Below are 20433 nucleotides of genomic sequence, written 5' to 3' on the forward strand. Positions count from 1 at the left end.
TGCCCCAAGCTGTTCATGTTGATTAGTTAAGGAGAAAAGGCAGATAGCCCTGCACCTGCTGAACTTGTGAGCCTGAAAAATTTTTATTCACTTCCTTGAAAGCCTCATTGCTTAGAAAAGTGTGATGGTGAGATATGGGGACTATTTTTGTTGTGTTGACTTAGAAAAAAAAAAGATTGCAAGAGGAGAAACAATAATTTTAAGCCATTTATGTACTTATGTCCTATGAAAAATTATGCTGATATCTCTAGCAATGGCCATTTTATGATATTCAGCTGGTACCTGCATTTAGATACAGACTTTTTTGCTTCTTAGTGCTCAAGCATTATTATGTTTATAAATAGCTAGGGGCTAGGTGTTTTTTCTTGGCTGTATGGTTTGTGTTCCTGTTGCTGTGGTGTTTTCTGGTTTAGTTGTGCTTTTGAAAGGTGCATGGAAATTAAAGTTGCATGTAATTTCCCTCTTAAGTGATACTTAAGAATGTGTTTGTGTTGGCACTGCAATGATATGGACAAAATGTACTCTGGCATAAAAAGAGAAAATGGTGCATTCTTGTCTAAATTCAGATCAAGTGAAAAACACATGTCCAACTAATTAACAGTCTTACACTTGGCTTTTCTGCTGTTGTTTTGGGTCTGCAAGTGTGAGTAAAATGCAGAAGTGGAGAGATGGCTTATTTGTTTCCCTATTAAATAAAATGTGTTCTAAAAGGTTTTCAGATAAATTTTAATTTAGGCTGTAAAATAATTAATACTTTGTGTTAAGATCTGTTTTGCTGTTTGGGAAATTTTTTTTTTTCTTTGAACACTAAAGCTTTCTGTGCTATCCCGTGAATGGCAGTACACTTATTTTCAGGGGCAGATATGACACTTTACTAGTAATTATCATGAACACATGGGATTTAACTCTCTGTGTTGAAATACTGTGCACTGGATGTCTGCCTCAATCTGGCTTTTTGGCCAGGGATTGTCAAGGGGAGAGTTCCGAAATGAAACAATAAAGCTATTTCAAAGTATGAATCAGAGGAAAAACATGTCCTAGTCTCTAGAAATCTTCATTTTAAAACAGCTTTAAGGTTTCTATGCTTCAGAGAAGCTTTGCAGTCTGGTAGGGGGTAGATTTTTTATGCAGGACTTGGGTTTTGCCATTTTTAGGACAATTTGTCTTACCTGGGTCAAGCTTATTTTATCTGTCTTATTCTAAGATCCTATGCCCAGGATAAGGAACAGCAAAACCCCTGGACCCTGTTCTTAAGGAGCACACCTAAACCTGAGGGAAAGAGGAGTACTGTGAATAAACACAGTACCAAAAATTTGGAACTGCAAGGCACACTGCTGGTATATGTTAATGTGCTTTGACAGCAGTTCCCATTCTACAAAGGCTACACTTTGACAGCTTTTTTTTTTTTTTTTCTAGAAGTGAAACCTTATTCCTGGTAGAAAGATTATCTACCATTATATTACCCTTTACCCACCTACCCTGCCACCTCTACAGTGTGTATAAAGAAATGTGTGAGCAGAAATAAAAGGAGAGATTTAAAATAACTTGCTGAAGTCCATGCAATAATTAAATGGCAAAATGGAATGAGATTCATAATGCTGCAGCTGCAGCTCAGTGATTTGCGTGGGGGACCATGCTACTTCTCACTGAAGTCTACCGCAATGTGTTGTGCCATTTGGTGACTAATTTTGAAATGCCGAGAATAGGTTCCCTAAGCAGATGCAGTACTCATGAAACATTGTTTGCTGTATGCCTCTGTAAAACATAAATCCTAGGACAGATAGTTGTTCAAATATTACTTTCTACTGGCTGAAAGATTTGTTTCTTTTTGCTAGTGTAAGAAGCTGAAAAAACTTGTGTTCAAAGGGGTTTTTGTCTGTCTTGTCCTGATGAGACAAAATGGAATAAGGGAGTCTGATGCCATCTGGAGCAGTTAATTTACACAAAAATTTTCTCCTTCACTAATAAATATTAACAAATGGCACCTTGTTGTGCTATCTACTCAGCTTCTAGCATCTGATGAGAATGTATTGGTGCCTCTCCTGTCATGAAGTTTAATGTGTTATGGATATTTTAATGTGAACTTGGTTCTCATTCTATTAGCAAAGTGCACATTAAATAGGAAAGCACTGTACACATTCAGTTAGCATTCCAAATAACATATTTAATATATGCTTAATATATTTTATTATTTTATATATATATATAAAAATTATATAAATTATAATTACATATATTTAATAATAAAATCCATTCAAATAAAATGGAAATAAAGTTCAGATATAGTCCAGACAAAAGATAAATTACACTGTGTATAAATATATATGCAAAGTCTTGGTGGCTTTTTAGTAAACAGAAACATCCTGATTAATACCACATATAAGCTTTGCTTATCAAATTGTTGATTTTGAAAAGGTCCATGGGTCAACACAGGTTCTTCAAGTGAGAGAGGGGCTGGAGAGAAACGGTTTGAGATCTGACAGTAAGCCAGGTTATCTTTATGTGGCCTCTCTTGAGCATTTAGGCTGTGTTTTAACTAAAAGTTTAACAATTGCAGAAAATGCACCTCAGTTATTTTTCTGATCTTCTGTTTATTTTGATGAAATAGGTGTATGAAAATAAAGCAAAGTGGGGCAGTGTTAGCAGTATCTGTTTACTGCTTTCCCTTGTAGAATTTGCATAACTCTGTGCCAGCCAGCTTTAACTGGCTCTTGTGATGTCTCAGTGGTTGTCTTCACAGTTTCATTTCACATGATGAAATTTCACCCAGGCCAGAGTTAACTTTGAGTGATGGGAGGTTGTTTCTGGAAGTTGCGTTATTGCTGAAAACTGGCATAGCATCACAACCTGAATGGGCCTTCTCTTGCTGGGAAAGGGCTCTTCTTGCCTGACTAGTGCCTGACCAATGGTCTTCATAGGGCATGTTGGTTTAGAGTTTTAAACTTGTACTATGACAAGACCTGCATATTAAGTGCATTTTTAAGTACCTTATGAGATGAAAGCAGTGATTGTAGTCTTGGCTTAGTTTGGAAGGGCTTTGCTGAGTGGAAGCTCAGACACCCACTGCTTCCTCACTGAGAGCTTCACCTGGATTGCAGCATTTTTTCCCCTCTTTAACATGCTTACATTTCTATACATGCAATGCAGGGTTGGCCCAGGTTGCCTGCTTTTGATGGTGTGCTCACAGTGCAATTAGGACCATGCTATACCCCTGCCTTTGGGTGCAGATGTGGGGCAATGACCCAGCTCCCCATCTGGGGAGCCACAGGATGCTCTTGGACATATGCGTACAAACCCACTGGTTGCCCTTTACGTGTCCAAAATGGGGGTTACAAAGGCAAGACTCTTTTTCAACTGTTGTCTGCTGTTCTTGGATCCAGCCACCTGGAGACCAGCAGCCTTGGGCAGCAGCTGTAGCGGCACCAGTGTTTTGACCCTACCTGCCTAGTAGTAACAGAAGAAAATGCCAAAATGCCTGAAACCAATGATTATTTGGTAGTGTGTCTGCATGCAGGTTTATAGCTAATGTGAAGTGTGGTATACCTAACTGCTCTGGCTTTGGTGTCTTCCCTACAAGCAGGAGTGTTTGACTGCCCAGCTTGTGCAGCTCCTTGCTATTGAGGTTCACAGTGGGGCAACTGCACGGAGTCATGTGGGGACTGGTGGACAGCAGAGAGGGGTGTCAACATATGGACCTAGCCATGCAGTACTGACACATCTGAGGATTTCATCAAAATTAAAATAAAAAAAACCATTACAAAATTAGAAGACAAGTTTGTACCCAGCCCAGGAGCCTTTTGCCATCGTGTGTTTCCCCAGTCTGCTTCTCCAGTGTAAGTTAGGATGTAGCTCAGTGTTCCCATGTCACCAATGCTAAACTGGTGTGGGAGCTTAGGTGTCCCAACTATGCCACTGTGTTTACAAAGCTGCTCATTTAACCAGGTTAGTGAGTTGATCTGGATTAATTTTTCTCGTATCTTTCCTTTTGAGGAATGGAAGGTATGTGCACATGTGGGTTTTTGTTTCTTTTTTCTTTTTTAATTTAACCTGGCTAGTTTCACTGGCCGTGCTTTACAGTACACACCTCAAACTGGCTGCATAAACCCAGCTTGGGGATCAGGGAAAAGTGGGCAGAAGAAATTGGCAACCTCTTAAACTAGTTCAGTTGCCAGAGATAGTGACATGAAAAGATTTGTCTTTTGTTGTTAATGAATTCAAATTAATTCCTACTCTTTAATCCTTTTAAGCATTTACATGCATCAACTGAACCCAAACTGTATTTCTATGTACCTTTTAGAAGAAAAAAGACACATTAAATCCACAGAAGGCACATGGTGATAATTGTTCTGTGTGCATTTTTACCTGCTCCTCATATTTAATAAGCACCTACCTAAAGATTTTAATCTCTGAAGTGCTGCTTAGATTTAACACTGTGCTTCTTTTAGGTAGATACTTTAATTTTACAGGTGAGGAAACTGAGATACAAGAGAGATTTCATAATTTTCCCAAACAAATCAGTACTATAACAAATGTTTCTTAACCAAGCAGTAACTCATACCCTTCTCCTATGGAGAAGGGTCTCATTCCTGTGCCAGGACCCTCTTCAGTCGCATGTGGGAAATGTCAGCTGTGTTTTCCCTGCAGAACCCTAGGAAGCGATGGGTAGCTCCAGCACTGAGACAAAACTGTCCTGTTCAGAAACAAGGAGCATTGAGGCTGTGCCTGTGCTGGTGGCTGTGAGCTCTTCTGCTGTGCAGTGCAGCACAGGGGGGCTCTGGGAGAAGCTGTGCTACAGTACAGCACTCGTGTCCTCACATGGTGTGTGGGCTGGTCTTGGCTGTCCTCCAGGTGATGCTGAAACCAGCTGTGCTTGCCTGTGCATGCAGGTGTGCCCATAAAAGTCTTGGGGTTTGTTGCTACATCTGCTTTTTAGCTGTTTGTGTTATTTTCTGTCCTGTGATTGAAAGTGTGATTGCAGCATGTACAGTTGTACGCGAGCTAGCTTTAATTTAACTAACCTGCATATTAATAGCTACAAAATTGTACTCTAACTTAGAAACATCCTCCAGGGAACCTGACAGATTACACAGTATTGAAATTTTAGGTAGGTCTGTGTCTTTGTTGCTAACTTCACTGATGATAGCTTGAGTACAGCTACAAGTGCTGCAGCTGTATCTCCAGCTGGGGAATAATCATTGCCTTAGGGCAGGGGTCCTCAAACTTTTTAAACAAGGGGCCAGCACGGGGATGAAGTGGCAGGCAGTCATCTGCGGCTGCTTGGTTCCCCCCCCAACCCCCGGCAGGGGGGGATCGGGGGGGTCTGTAAATACCGGGGGCGGATTGAGGACCCTGGGGGGCCGTATCGGGCCCGCAGGCCCTAGTTTGAGGACCCCTGGATTAGTGTGAGCAGGCGTTTTGAGCTTTAGCAGTAATGCATAGATTATCCTAATTTCTGAAGTAAGGTATAGTATATTTGCTCTGATAGGGTTTTATACAACAGTAAGGAGCACAGGATCTTGTGTATCTTCTGGTTGTGTCTATAGTAATTGCTTTAAGTGTAAAGTGTGCCATGGAAAGCTGCTGAAATGTGCACTATGCTGTGCTGAACCTGAAAAAGGAGAGAGCAAAGACATGTGCCTTCATTCTGGAGCAGAGATGGCATGGTTGTGATGATCACTAAATACCTGGAAAGTTCATGTTACTGACTTGGACTAATTCCTGGGAAAATATGTCTTTGTCCTGTGTTTAATGTTTGTGCTAAAAAAGCTATGTGTCCTTGAGAAAAAAAGCTGTCTATTATGGGCTTTTAGGTATTGCCTAGACCTTTTGTGTCTTGATATTTAAGATTTTGAGTCTGATAGACAATTGTCCCTCTTTATGAAAGAGAGTGGAGGACAGGCTTGATATGTTAGTGATGGTCGGTGATACCAATGGCACACTTCTATCATAATTTTTCTGTCAATAATATTTTCATGCCCTGGGTATGTGACTTGCTGTATTTGAGAGGGGCCTGGAGGTACAAATAATCAATGCCTGATTATGATTTGCCAAGAGGGAAAATGATGTTGCCTTTCTCAGGCAAGCATTACTTGTAAATGCTCTTAAGAGGGAACACGGTATCCCAAGAAGTACAAAAGCACTCTTAAATGATGAACTACATAGATCTTTTCTGGACATGTGCTTTTAGTAAAAGAGACTGATCCCTTGGTTTAAACAATTGGCTGTAATCCTTTTCTGTGTCTTCAAGTCTGAGTTGCTCATCCCACTCCTCTGTTTTTGCCTTTTGTAAATTAAATGTCATAGTCAGATAATGAAAAGCAATGGTCCAGAATTTCTAAGCCATCTGTTCCTCCTTTCTTACATAGCAGATTTTCCCCCCAATTTTTAGAATTATTACAGTTGCCCAACACCAAATTTCTGACACGTAGAAAGGAGGAAAAAATAAATGTAAAATCTGAAGTTGTAGGTGTCAAAGACCATGTTTATAGAAGCATTTCTGGGCCCAGATGAATATCCTTCATTTCCATGTTTTCAATCTAAGTGAACTGGTAAAAACAATAATCATTTCAGAGTAAAAGCAATATGCCTAAAGCATTTGTGTGGCGAACGATGGCTTACATCCATGGTTACGTCCATGTTCCCTATGTTAAGTGTGTTCTTCCTCACCTGAGAAGGGAACCACCAACCCTCCCTGCTTGATTTTCTTGGTGTGTAAGATAAATGAAAGAGGAGACCTCTGGGTGATCATCTCTACTCTCTGCTGCTCACTGTGCTGTGCTTCCTGAAGGACAGAGCAGGAGAGGATCCAGGGACAGAGCAATGGTCACAGCTGTGAGGGAGCTGAAGAGCTGACTGAGAACATGATTCAGATTTCTGTTCAGGACATGTGAATATGGAAATAAGATGTAATGAATACTGCAGACTGTTTGCAGGGTCTATAAAATATAGTAGCAGAAAGACCTCTTTTTATTAGTGTGGAATAACTCTACCAGCAAAATTTAGGGCAAGAGGTTCAAGCTGAGAGCCCAAGGTGTTTTTCCTAAATGAGAACCCATGATACTACTAATTAGATAACTAAATACATATACGTGGACATAAAAATGACTTTATTTTGTTAATATTTGCTGGAGTCAATTGTTTCTTTAATGTGCTTTCCTCTGCCATCTCCATCAGATGCCATCTGTTGCCTGTTTTTATGTGTGAGGTTCATTTTTGAACCGCTTCAGGCAGCTATGTAAACACATATGCAGAATAATAGAGCAAAATAAAGTTATTACCTTTTGCTGTTGATAAAGCTGTATTCTGTCAGTATTACTGTATTTGCTCAATCAAACCTAGCCCTTCTATTAGTGAAGCGAGTTGTGGGGGAAGAAGGTTTACTAGGATTTTTCTTCTGTTAAGCAGCATGGGGAATCTCAGTGAAGGTTCCCACTTTTCTCTGTGTCTCCTTTTATAGGGCTTCGGTAATTCTTTCTAGCCAAGTGTTTTAGGAAAAGGGGCCCGTGGGCTAGAATAAACTTAACGTTTAAAATACATGTGCTGTTGATTGGTTAAAGCTAAAATGAGATTTTCATTTAGTCTAATAGTAAATTGTGGAAGCACTAGAACTCCCTCTTTCACATGGCTATGACTCCCTTTTCATTGCAGTCCCATATTGTGATGAAAAAACATTGTTATCAAGAACAGGTACTTAAGCTTTTGAGAATAAGTGATGTTGGGCCCAAAGACCCATGACATGTTTGTCGTGTTTGCTGAAAATTAATTAAACTTTTTCACTATGCTTGTCTTCTTAGCCTTATTTGTTTTCTTCTCTTAATATTGGGGATTAGGGACCAAAACCAGAAGTAAGGTAACACTAAGTCGTCACTGGTCAACTTCGTGGCTGGCAGGTCAAGATCTTACTGCAGATGATCTATACAGACCTTGCCATGACTACTTTAAAAAGTCTTTGTAGCTTTTAAACTCTCCTTTTCTTTCTTCCTTTTCTTTTTTTTTTTTTTTTTTCTTTTTTTGTTTCCCCCCCCCCTCTTCATTGCCTGACAGAGGGAAATACTTTGTATCCTAGCAGTCCAACTTGGGATTCTGTTTCCTTAAGCAAAAAGCATGGGCATCTTAAATTAATAAACTAGCTTTCACGTGATTGTTTTCATGTGAAAATGGGTCAGTTACAAGGTCTTTGGAAGAAAATCAATGACTAGCCTTTTACCAGTGCATTTACATTCATTACTTTTTGGAGATCTTAGTGTGAACAATTACTCAAATTTATTGCCAGTATTTATCAGTTTCCTTGCATAACTTTAGTTTGTATTTGTCAGTGGCCTCTCTAAAATAGCCTGGGGTGACTCTTACACTCTTCAGTTTCAGGCCTTCACTTATTATTGCCTGGTTTTGTTGTTTGGGTCGTTTTTTGTCATCCTGTCCTGTCCGTGTCCCCCGTCTCCCCCCTGCCCCATGTCGTCCCCTCCGCCGCCCCCACCCCCCCACCCCCCCATCCCAGGTCTTCATTTCCTTTCTAAACTCTGTGACTAATTACTGCAATTTTATGCGAACTGGTCCCTGGACTCTTGCTCTTCATTAGAAGTATTAGTGTCTCACTGAAATTGGCAGCCTGTGACTGAGAGTCCTTAAGGAACAGCAAATCCTACTGGAGGCCTTCCAGTTTCCTTCAGGTTGGAGCTGATGAAGACCTGTACCTCTCACCTTTCTCAGCTCATGCAAGTCCTCATTTGCTTTCTCAGGGAATATGTATTTTACAGAAAAACTCACAAACCTGTAACCCTTAGCACTCACGGCCTACTTGTGTGTTTGTCATCATTAGTCCCCTTCATGCACATGCTCCTGCAGTGAGGGCAGACTTGCAGAAGGTTGAAGTGGTCAAATGAAAAACCCAACAGCCAGCTTGCAGTCTCAGGTTAGAGTTTAATAACCGTGTCTGGAAAATACAGTCATGCCCAGGAATGATTATTGTGAGGTCTGGGTAGTCTCACACAGCTGATGCAGACAGCCATCAGTCTCCACCTATGTGTGTCCTCCTGTGAGCTATCTGGGTGCCCAATGGGTCATACACTTGCCATAGCCCAGTGAAACCTGGGACCAGTGCTGCTGCATTACTGAAGCAAGCCTGAGTCTGAATTCAGGCAAAAATGCCTTTCCCATAGTCTTGAGCTGTGGTCGTCTGGATTTCAGTGTGGTATCTTGTGGATTGTCACTGTTTCTCCAACACCAAGCTGTATTACATCTTGAAAGAAAACCAAGGGGAAGAATAATTAAAAAAACCGACAACAAAACAAACAACAAAAAAAACCCCCACCTAGATTTCTCAGATTATTTAGTGAGATAACACTGAAACCAAACAAGCCAAGACACACATCCCTGTCAGACTGATTGGAGAGCCCAGGTGCCACTTTCACCCCAAAGTTACTGTGGTTGTCACTGTGGGTGTGACTGCACGTGACTGAGTGGATTGCTCTTTTTTAAAAATTGCTTTCATTAATTGCTCAGGCTTTCCATTTCAGACCAAGGTCCTGTTAGTTTTTGTGTCAATTTGCACATTTGCTTCCAGGCTTTTCTTCTAAACTCAAGCTGCCTTCTCTTGAGTCAGCACATGTTACTAGTGTGAGTTGTTTGAATGGGAAACCATGGATTGGATCAAGCTTTTTGTGTTTGCCAGCTCTCTGTTTAGGCCTTGCCATAGTCTCAAAGGCACTGGCAATGCTACTGGACTTAAGGAAAGACTAGCATTTGGGTTGTGCAGCACCAGGCAATGCAAAATATCTGCCTTTACCTCACAGCCCTGATGTCAGAAGAGTGCAGAGGGTCTGGGTAGGAAAACCTAGGATGAAACTCACAGCCACCACTGCATCATGTAAAGGGAGATTTAGCTAGAAAGCATGGACAAATGCATAAAGCTGGATAACGAAACTGAGAGAGGGCTCAGTGCTGAGGAAACCTTGCTCTGAGGTCCTTGCAGAAGAGGAACAGTGTCATTCCCGTGTGTAGCTGCTTCCACTTCAAGTAAGACAAGTAATTTTGCTTCTTTGTAAGATTTCATTTCTTTTGAAATACATGACATTTCCATATCCCTTTCTTCTTCAGATGACTCTTTCTGAAGAAGTTTCTGTCAAATGTAACTGAAGCAAACACAGCCTGGTACCATCATACAAAAACCCCAGAGCCGCATGATGACTACTACTAGAGGCAGTTCATTTGCCTTGAAGAGAAGGTGGAGAGACAGAGCAGAAAAATTACTATCTATTTCAGTTTTCATTATTTTTCTTCAATCTTGGGGAGAGGGGAAAACCCAGCAGCAGCCTTTTTTTCTTTGTATTCTTGCCCATGTTATATTAAGTTCAGATTCTTTGTTTTAAACAAGAAAAAAATGGTCAAATTAAGCTGTTATTGCATCAAAGACCTGGCTAGCTGACAATTTATTTATTAATAAGCAGTATTTATTTTAATTATGGCCAAGTAGTAACTGTCTATGACATACTACTAATTACTATTCTGGTTTATAGCTGTGGTAAATTTCACAAAAGGAATTTTAATTAAAAGATGTTTGACCAGTGAGTAGGTTTGTTTGCTTGTTATTTCAGATAACTAACACTGCAGCATGGTCTGATGACGTTTATTAGGCTATTATTTGAGAATGATGGTCCCACTGGAACTTTGGGATTTCAGCTTCTCAGATGCAAAGCCAAGATAATTATAGTTCTTCACACTCAGGTCCATGAGACAACAGTGGCAGCAGTGTGAATGTTTATGTTCTTGTGAATTACAGTATATTCCTGACCATTCAACAGCTGGCACACTTGAGAAGTACAAGTTTCAGATTTTACTTAATAGACTGTTTTTTAGTAAGGTAAGTGGTAAGACTAGCTAGAGTTACTGCTGTATGCAAAACATAGAACCCCTTTCAGAAGGAAAAATAAAACAGAAGTCATGTAGATAAAATGATTCACTAATCAACAGGTAATGACAGTAACTGCAGACTACCATCAGTTAAGATGAGCTTTCTAGAACAGGCATGGAACAAGGACCAAAGTCTGGGGAGTTTTGCTTTTTGTGGCTTTTCTTGCATTGTAATATTGCACATAGAAACAACTAATGCAATGAGGAGAATGCAACAGTATAGAACTGCTCATTATCCCTGCATTCACTGATTTACCTCTCTCTCTTTCGGTCTCCTCTCTCCAGGGCTGCCTCTTCTCTCTGCCTTTCATGGGGGACATCTACAACGTCTTCCAGGACAGCCCAAGGACAACTTGCTCAGCAGGCTCGGCCAGGCTGGTCCCTGCCTGTGGCTGGGATTCCTCCCATCTCGGGGACAATTCTCCATGTCTGTATCCACCTGTGAATGAATTGGTAAGTAACATGCAAGTCAGTGCTGTGGACAGAAGATGTGTCCAAGACACATGGGATTGTCCTGGTCTTGGCATTGTGGTTAGAAACCACAATCTTGCAGCACTGCTTGATCTGCTCCTGTCGTCAACATTGATCATCTACTCCATCTGCCCTGGCACTGGGGAAAGTTCCAGTATTGTAAACAAGATGATATTATTTACAAGAATCCTAGCCCACTGCTTTGTCCAGCTAAGCTGCACATGTAGAGGCTGCTTTGGGCTTGGTGGAGTAGTTAGGTGGCTCCAAGAGCATGCATGCAGATGGTTGAGTAATGAGTGGAGTGATGGTGCTGTTGCACAGCTCCTGGAGGAGGAGAGAAAAGCCAGTTGCAGTGTAGTGTGAGGCGATGACACCTGGCACATCTTGGGGAGGATGGCAGAAGGGAGGTCTCTCTGGCACTGTACCTGCTCAGCACTCCAGCCCACTGCCTGTGCAAGGTGGCAGCTCTGTGAGGCACTGCCCTTACATGCCAGGGCTGGCCATGGCCATGGGGTGCCGCGCTATGCTCTGCACTGTGGGATGAACCTGCCCTGGGGTTTACAGCAGGGGAATGTGGCAGTGCAGGCAGAGACCAGTGGTGTTTCCTGTGTTCTCACTTTGCACAGCAAGCTCCATGAAAACCTTTATCCTGGGGGATGTTGGGGCTGCTGCCCTCTTTTAATGCTCCTATCAGTGTGGGCTGCAGGATCAGGCAAAATATCTCAAGCAAGTATTTTGGAGTTCTTTAATGGACAGTTTAGAAAGAAAACTTTCCTGAGAGTGTTTTTCCTCTCTATCTTTTAAAGCTAGAGGAAGCCAGGTTCATTTGACCAGAGCTAGTCATACAGAAAAATGCTTACGTTAATAAATTAATTACATTTCACATACATCTAATTATACATTCAGATACATTTGCAAGTTTCAGGCTTCTTGAAGGTCACTGCCTTTGTAAAAAAGAACAAACTGAGCTAAGAGTTTCTTTTCCACATACGGTTAAAGACGTGTCTGAAGTTCTTCAAAATTGCAGGTGCTGGCCTCTCTAAAATAACACAGGGTAAAAAATGCTGCCTGAATTGCATGGTACTGCAAAATGAGGAATATGGAGTGGGGCAAAACCTACAATCTGTATTTGCTTTCATCATATTTATTAGCCTTTTTGGGGACAAAAGAGAAATTCACCCAAGTATGGGAACTTTTATGGTACTCCAAAATCTTTAAATTAAACTTGTTCTAGTAGGCCCTTTTTCTTTGGCTGGAAGAAGAGCTGGACTCTACTAGAAAACTACACAGCTCTGTCTTCTCAGGTAAAATAGGTGGGATGTTGAGAACTAGGGGAAATCCTCAAAGATGGGAGGAGATCCTTCATATAGCTCACCTGGAGGAAAAAAAGATGGTTTCAAAGAAACACAGTAAGTAAATTTACCCCTTATTTTTTTCTCATATTGGAAGTGGAAATCTTCAGATTTGTTGAGGGACTTTGATGCCAGTTTCTCCTCAGGGCACTCCAAGACCCTTTTACAGCAACAGTTCATACAATGCTACAAGAAAGTACTGTATTGGGTCCAATCACTTTTCCTTTGTGATCTCTCCTGCAAGCTGTTTGGATTTTTTATTTCCTTTGAGGCTGTCTTCCTAGATGACTTTATTGGAGTAAGTTTTTATGGCTTCCTGGGCTGGAGGCAGATTGTTTCACAACAAATAATGAGCTTTACCAGCTGCAAAGCAGATCCCTTGAGGAGCTGTAAATGATGACCCTTCCCAGAGCACCTCAGGACAGGTGTTTTTTTGTTGTTTTTTTTTTTTGTTGGTTTTTTTTCCCCTCTTTGACATTTATGTTTTTACTCTTGTTGAAGGAGCCATTTTTCCTCTGAGCTGATTTTGGAAAGTACTGGCCTGCCCTGAAGTCCCGGTCTATTAGTAAAACATGAATTTGTTGTTATGTGGAGAGGAAAACCATGTTGCATGGCCATCTGGACTGGAGGTAATATAGAGGAAATGCATTTAACTTGATGCGTGCATAAGGGGGAGGATAAATGTGGGGAAGGAGATAATGTGGTGTGCAGCTTTCCTCCACAAGAAGTCTCTTAACTCATCTGAGAGAACAAGTGTATGGGTGGTCTCTGTTCTCTAAGGGTGTATCCTTGGTTGGGTATACCCTCTGTGGCTGGATATAAGCATTTGTCTTGTTTTTAATATTGATTACCTTTACACTGGTTAGAAATCTAGCAAAGCCTATTAGTGGCTGACACAGAACCCTCTGCATTGTGCTTGGTGGTCTGCATAAAATGCCTGCCTCCCTTTCTTGTTTCAGTAAAGTTAGTTCAGCAACAGCACCGTTAAGAAAAAACATCAACACAGATGATATTGACTGGCCTCTGCATTGCTTATCTCGTGGGGTGCCCGTAAGCCATGCTGTCTACACACAGCTGAGCAGGCAGAGTCATGCTTACCCTGCTGATAAGCAGAGGACTTAATTTCCCAGGCACATTGGCCCTCAGCACTAAATGCAGTTGCCCCTTCCAAGCACTTGTTACAGCTCTGCTTGGAATGATAGCTTTTGCCAGGCTTCAGCTCTCACAGAATTATTAATTATATCAGTAGGGCAACTTGGAACAGTCTATGCAAATAGTATTTTGTCTCAAGTTATCTTCAAATTTCCTGATCCTAGTTTTGTGTTACATATGTCCAAAGATGCAGTTTTGTTGTTTTCAGCAACTGCTTAAAGATATTAGTGGACTTATACGTCCTTAGCAGAAGAGACAACTTGGAGGACATTGTACTGGCTTTTTTCTGGTCATGTTATGCCAGCTTTCATCAAATCCTTCCACCATTTGGACAGAATCATTATTAACTATATTCCTTGGAATCCAGCATCCTAGTAAATTAACAGATTTGGTATCTTGGTGTAACACTTTAGAAGTTATCTTGTAGTAACAGTGTATTTTTACCTATAGAATATATTTGAATTTTGTTGATAAATCCCATTTGACCAACTGCTGAAGCTTTGCCACTGGTTGCAATACATAAATCATACAATTTCCCTGTAGAGGTCTTTGAATAAATAACCCCACACTGCCTAAAAAGAATTTCCTGTCTTATTTGGAAGCTAATTCAAACAAACATAGAAGGCTCCTGTCAAACTCGGACAGGCTGTTCTCTTATAGGAACTCAGCTTGTTTGTTGTCCAAGCCATAGTCATGTTCTCTTCAGAATCAGGCTCTCTCATAGTGAAGTGCACTAAATTATTAAACCCATTAATGATTTTATGTTAAGAGGCAGCACAATTCAGATGACAACTTGGAATAACTACAAGACCATGCATAGACTGCAAAGCATCCTTGGCTGGCTTTTGGTGATGCATACAATGCCTACAGCTGTGGGTGTGTATCACTTCAGCTCCACAGATCTCTGAATCAGTTGGACAGACGTTGGCATGTGCCCTAATCTTTACTTTCACTGAATAATGAAAAAGATGTCTGAGTCAGAAATTTTCTAGGCAGACAGAGGTTTTCCTCCATACCAAGTTTTGTAACTAGCCTGGATGACAGTTTATTGCCGTTCAACTGAGTTTTGTTAAATAAATGAATGAGCACTTATAATAGCTGGTAATATGTGACAGCATTTTTTTTGCTTGCACTGATGATTGCAGTTAGAATCACTCTGGATAATGTTTTTACATTAGTCATTGCTATCTTTCAGAAAAAAGTGGATATTTAGTGCTCCTCATTTCCAAGTTCCATAATCCTTTTAGTAAGCTTTGGGAAATTAACAGAAGCAAATTTGTTTACACTTTGTAGACTGGAGTTTCTGCATCCAGTGATAATATAGGGTGCTCTGGGAAATATCGGTAGAGGAAAATATCCATTTTCATGAGAAACTTGGACCATGTGGAAAATTAAACCTCTCCTCCAAGCAGCATCCTAAAAATTTCCTGTACATATGCAAGAGACAGATATCTTCACTTCTAGATAAATGGTTAAAGAGAACACAGTTCCTGGTCTTCTTGTTGTTTTTTTGTGTTTTTATGGGTTTGTTTTGCATTTTTTGTTTGCTTGTTTGGTTGGTTTATTTTCTTTAAGAAGAACTTACCTTGCCAGTGTTTTGCAATGTGCATTGCTGTTTAACAAAGCCAGACCATCCTTGCCTCTATAGTGCTGATCACTATGGTTGTGATCAGCAAGGACAGTAAATGTAGGACACGCTGCTCTCTGTTCATCATTACTGTATGTGGGTCAAAGCACTTGTTTTGTTGTTTTTTTAATCTTATGCTGTCTGAGTTCATTCATGCTTGATTACCCTTCTTGGTTCTGACCTATAGCCTTCAAAAATGACAATAATAAGAAAAAAAACCTCAGGCAAATCATCAATAAAAAGCAAATCATCAATAAAGTGTAATCTTTTCTTTAGAAAAGAAAATCTATGGGAAGCCTTAGGCTTCCATCCTTGGACAGTTATCAGTCCATTTTGCTTGAGTAGTGGTCAGCAGTATTTCTTTAAATCCAGACAGGCACGAGACTGCAAGCTGAAAGGGTTCAGAGGTGCTTTCCATCACATGTGGACTTACCCTTTCTTTTATGAGATATTCATCATTTATGAGATATTTATTGGTTTGATGTGAGGGGGTGTGGGGAGAGGTGGCCTCTTGCCTGCCAGGTGGGCAGAGGCTGTGGGGCTGCGCGGGGCTGCCCTTGGTGGCTCCCTGACCCCCTCTGCTCTTAGTCAGGGCTGCAGAAGCAGGAGGATAGGCAAGACCTGCATTCACACAGCATTCACATTCCTACCTATTTACCAAAAAACCGAAGCTTCATATGATAACCACGTGTGAGCACCCAGCTCTCTACATCTCCAGGGGCTGCTGCTGCAGGCACCTTTCTTCCTGAAGAACCTCAGGGGAAATGTGCAGGCAGCTGATCTTGGCAGTGTGTGTGCGCACATGTGAGTGAGTGTGTGTGTTCCTTGGGGCCTTCACTTCCTAGCTTTGCTGACTGTCTGCTCTCTCCATCCTCTCAAGCCCTGTTTGTGGGTGGACCTCTTTCTCCTGGAGGTTAAGTCCTCCTGGTGTAGTATGGTGTTACACAGAGAGGAGAGCCCGGTTTTGAAAGAGCCAGTTATGTGTCTGAATACAGTCAGACATGTTAGCATGATGCTTTTGAGCTGATTTAGCCTACTTTTAATACCTGAGCTCTATCAGTGCTTGCCTGGATATTTTTGTACAGCACTGCTTTTGGCTGCATGGACTTTGCACTGACAAGTACAGGATCATTTTATGTTTCTCCCTGCAGAACTGTGCCTGTGTGAGGGAGAAGAATATGAACCAAACTGGGAAATCTGAGAGCATATTTTAGCTCTGCATTTGATATAGAGCCATGTGGCATGAGGGAAGTAGATGCTGCTGTCCCTGTGATGTCCTTGTAGGTACCTGCTCTGCAGAGCAAGCCTTGGGTGAAGCGGTGTTATGCACTGTGTTGTGTGTAACACATTCATGCTCCACAGAGGCAAGGGGCCACCTGATGGTTTCCACCATCTCCCTTTCTGCTACTAAGCACTTGTGTCCATCCCTACCTGCTCTGGGAAGCAGGCTGTAATCCTGCCTGCATGTCCAGGCATGCCCCTCTGCCAAACTACTTCCACCTCTCAAAAAGTTGTTTGTAAGCATGCAGTTTCCACAGGATTGTTGTGGGGAGGAAGGTGGTCACTGGGGTAGAAGTGTGTCCCCTGTGTGCTAGCTGTAGGAAGAGTGAGAAGTCTCTGTGCATGTGTGTAAACTTCAAAATACTTCAAGAAAAACTATGGTGCACCTAGATTTCAAATTACGTTTTTCTGATAGTGTTAGGCTGACTGTTGACTGAGCACAGCTGAAAGGGCTCACCTCTAGTGCTGGCAGGCGAGCTTTTGGAACTGAGTTTAACTGGATCAGCGTCCTGATGGAACTCAAGACTCATCTCTAGCCTTTGGTCAACTCAACCAACAAAGGAGCAAGGGTAGAGACACCCTTTCTGGAGACAGCACTGACTTAGAGAGGCTTGTGCTGCCCAGAGGATAGCACTGCTGCCTTTCCTTGTTAATATCTCTTTGCTGGAGCAGTAATGAAATCTCAACTTGACTGGTGTTACAGTGGGCAGAAAGAGACCCACCAGCTGCCTGGGGCTCCTTGACCTCTGTTTTACCATTCCTAAGGGTCCAATATTGTACAGGTGCAACATTAGTAACTTTTACCTGTTTGCCTGTCTCCACCCCTTTCTAACTAGAATCAGAGTAGGGGCTCAGAGGGAGATCTGTTGGCCACCATCATTGCATTGCACTAACTTCCAGCTGAGTCACACAGTCCACACAGTCACGGAACAGGTCTGTTTCTGCTTGTTGGAGGGTCATTCTCCATCAAATATCATAACATCTAGGATACTGCCTTTTCTGGTGGAGAAAGCTGGTGTCTTAGTGTTACACAGCCCAAGAAACTACTCTGTCCTCTTGCTTATGGTATTAAGTAAAAGCACACCTGGCGCCCCATTGCTGTTGAGGGATTTGGGTTGTGCTCTGCTTTGCCTAGGGCCCAGCACAGTTCTGCTTTAAACAGCGAGCAGTACAAATAAGATAGGATGAGGATGGCAATGGACAGAGGACAAAACTTGCTGAACTATAAGGCTTTGTTGTCTGAACATTAGTCAGTGCTGTATCCTCCTGAAAACACTGTCTTTTCATAGAATCATAGAAAAGATAGAATTATTTAGGTTGGAAAAGATCTTTAAGATCAACAAATCCAACTGTTAACCCAGGACTGCCAAGTCCAACACTCAACTGTGTCCCTAAGCACCTCATCTATGTGTTTTTTGAACACCTCCAGGGATGGTGACTCCACCGCTTCCCTGGGCAGCCTGTTCCAATGATTGACCATCCTTTTAGTGAAGATCTTCCTAATACCCAATCTAACCCCTGCGGTGTAACTTAAGGCTGTTTCCTCTTGTCCTGACACTTGTTATCTGGGAGATGAGACTTACCCTCACCTGTCTACAACCTCCTTCCAGGCAGCTGTAGAGAGCAATAATGTCCTCCCTGAGCCTTCTTCTCTCCAGACTAAACAACCCCAGTTCCCTCAGTGGCTCCTCATAAGACTTGTGCTCCAGATCCTTCACGAGCTTCATTTCCTTCTGTGGACACACTCCAGCACATCAGTGTCCCTCTTGTAGTGAGGGCCCCAAAACTAAACCCAGTATTTGAGGTGCAGCCTCACCAGTGCTGAATACAGAGAGACAATCACTGCCCTAGACCTGCTGGCCACACTGTTTCTGATGCAAGCGAGGATGCTATTGGCCACCTTTTGACTACCTGGGCACCCTGCTGGCTCATGTTCAGCTGGCCACCAACCAGCACCCCCAGGTCCTTTTCCACTGGGCAGCTTTCCATCTGCTCTGCCCCAAGCCTGTAGTGTTGCATAGGGTTATTGTGACCCAAGTGCAGGATCCAGCACTTTTCCTTGTTGAACCTCATACATTTGGACTCAGCCTGTTGAACCAGCCTGACCAGATCCCTCTGCAGAGCCTCCTGCCCTCCTGCAGATCAACACTCCCTCAGCTTGGTGTCAGTGGCAAACTTGCTGAGGGTGCACTCGATCCCCTTGTCCAGATCAGATCGTCAATAAAGATACTTAACAGAACTGGTCCCATACTGAGCCCTGGGGAACACCACTTGTGACCGGCCACCAGCTGGATGTAACTCTGTTTACTCTTTGGGCTCAGCCATCCAGCCAGCTTTTTACCCAGCACAGAGCACACCCATCTTAGCCATGAGCAGCCAGTTTCTCCAGGAGAATGCTGAGGGAAACAGTGTCAAAGGCTTTATTGAAGTCCAGGTAGACAACATCCATAGCCTTTCCTTAATCCACTAAGCAGGTCACCCTGTCATAGAAGGAGATCAGGTTCATCAAGCAGGACCTGCCTTTCACAAACCCATGCTGGCTGGGCCTGATCCCCTGGCTGTCCCACACATGCCACATGATGGCACTCAGGATGATCTGCTCCATGACCTTCCCCAGCACCGAGGTCAGGCTGACAGGCCTGTAGTTCCCCAGATCCTCCTTCCTGCCCTTCCTGTAGGTGGGCGTCACGCTGGCTGACCTCTAGTCTCCTGGTTGGCCAGAACTGCTGATAAATGATGGAAAGTGGCTTGACGAGCTCTTCTGCCAGCTCCCTCAGTACCCTTGGATGGACCCCATCCAGCTCCATAGATTTGTGTGTGTCCAAGTGGAGCAGCAGGTCACTGACTCTTTCCTTCTGGACTGTGGGGACTTCATGCTGCTCCTTATCCCTGTCTCCCAGCTCAGGGAGCTACATACCCTGAAGGTAACTGGTCTTAGTATTAAAGACTGAGGCAAAGAAAGCATTAAGTACCTCAGGCTTTTCCTCACCCGTTGTGGCAACGTTCCCCCCAGCATCCAATAAAGGATGGAGATTCTCCTTGGCCCTCCTTTCGTTTCTAATGTATTTGTAAAATCATTTTTATTGTCTTTTGCGACAGCGGCCAGCCTGAGCTCCAGCTGGGCTTTCACCTTTTCATCTCCCTGCATAACCTCACAACACCCTTCCGAGTTGCCTGCCCCTTCTTCCAAAGGTGGTAAACTCTCCCTTTCCCCCCCGAGTTCCAGCCAAAGCTCTCTGCTCAGCCAGGCCTGTCTTCTTCCCTGCTGGCTCATCTTTCAGCACATGGGGATGGCCTGCTCCTGTGCTTTTCCATGAGCCTTTACGTAAGTTTGTGACACTTAGATAGCTGCCTTATCACCTGCCTCCCTCCCCCTGCTCCAGTAAGGTAAAGCTACCTTTACTTTCAAAGATAATCAAATTGATACATATTAAATAGAACCATGATAGTTTGCTCTCAGCTTGCACTTGCATTTGCAATCTTCTACTTCAGTTTCAGATACCAAAAAGAGCTTGTTGACTCTTTGAACTGTACAACGTAGTAGAATAAAAGGTACCACCACTGCTGCAGTGCTTTACCGAGGGCCTCATTTATTTGAATTCCGCCGGGGCTGAGCCTTGTTCTCTCTTCCTGTGAGTCACA

At 42.5% G+C, this 20433-nt stretch overlaps 1 protein-coding gene across 1 annotated transcript in view; it reads left to right on the forward strand.

The window, feature by feature from the left end:
* The window catches only part of GPBP1 (GC-rich promoter binding protein 1), a 191222-nt gene that overhangs the window by 123262 nt on the left and 47527 nt on the right, over positions 1-20433 (forward strand). The window contains exon 13 of the transcript XR_013925039.1: positions 11194-11361. The gene's annotated coding sequence lies outside the window, so the exon portion shown is untranslated. The remainder of the gene's footprint in view (positions 1-11193; positions 11362-20433) is intronic.

Source organism: Falco punctatus, assembly GCF_963210335.1.
Source record: "Falco punctatus genome assembly, chromosome: Z".
Classification (NCBI taxonomy): domain Eukaryota; kingdom Metazoa; phylum Chordata; class Aves; order Falconiformes; family Falconidae; genus Falco; species Falco punctatus.